The sequence below is a fragment of the Apis dorsata genome, unplaced genomic scaffold, assembly GCF_000469605.1.
Source record: "Apis dorsata unplaced genomic scaffold, Apis dorsata 1.3 scaffold_1259, whole genome shotgun sequence".
Classification (NCBI taxonomy): domain Eukaryota; kingdom Metazoa; phylum Arthropoda; class Insecta; order Hymenoptera; family Apidae; genus Apis; species Apis dorsata.
In genome coordinates this window covers 2573-3845 of record NW_006264356.1, presented here as the reverse complement: position 1 = coordinate 3845, position 1273 = coordinate 2573, and positions in this window count along the sequence as shown.

Genomic DNA, 1273 nt, shown 5'->3' with positions numbered 1-1273 from the left:
AATATATATATATAAATTATAAAATTCAGAATTTTATAAAAAAAGCAAAAAAAATTTTATTTATCATTGTTTATAATAAAATACAATATTGAATTAATACTATATTATAGATAATAAATATCTATTTTTAATTATTTGAAATTTTTTATTATAATAAGTATAATTTTAAAATTCGTAAATAATTCGTAAATAATAGTAAAAAATTAGTTTTGGTTAACTATATATTTACTAATATTAAATTCATTTTTTTAATATATATAGAATATTAATATATTCGCGAGACACTTTGATTGTAAACATGAAAACAAATACGAAAATTGATATATAAAAATGTTTGTGGAAATTTATTTATAAAAAACTTAATTTCATATTAGATGAAATAAAATGAAAACAGCAGTATATATGACAGCAGTATAATGAAAATAGAATGATCTCACTTCCATTTAATCTCGTTTAAAATTTCAACGGTTTATAAATGAATAAGCAAAAAATAAACAAAAGATTTTTATATACTAATTATTTTTGTATTATTTTTGACTTCTAAAATTGATTTTCTGAAAAAGTGTCTTACGAATTTAATATCTTATATGTATGTATAACATATATAATAATTTAACGTGGCACGCAGTTATTACAATTTCTTATTTAAAATTCTTTTGTAACAATGCAAATTAAATTTTAAAGATTGAAAAAGCAAAAAATCTTTTTTTATATATATTATATTATCAATGTAATGTAAAAAATTAAAAATATCTATTGTACGTAAATAAAGTGTACTATTGAATAAATATATTTAATGTAACAAAATTTTAACATGTAACAAAATTGTATATCATATGGAATATCGAATTTCAATAAATAAATAAATAAATTCGGAAATCTATTAATTCTTTATAAGTAAAAACTGATCATACTTGTAATTTAATACTACATTCACTATATTTAATAAATAGATATATTTATTTTATTTTTATATATTTAAATATTTCTGAAAAGTGAATTGAATAATTAAATATTTTTATGAATATAAATTAGTTATAAAGAAAAATATTATTTTTATATGATTTATTATTATTAAATCTTTATTCTTAATTGTTTAAAAATAGTATATCATTAAAATTATTTTTTTTCTTTTTTTAGAAACGATTTTCAATCAGGAAAAAAATTGTATGTCAACAAATTATGAAATTTTGGAATTCTAAATATATATGACATAAGATTCTTTTACTAACTAAATTATTTTAAGGCATCCAAAAAACACTAAGTATAAGAG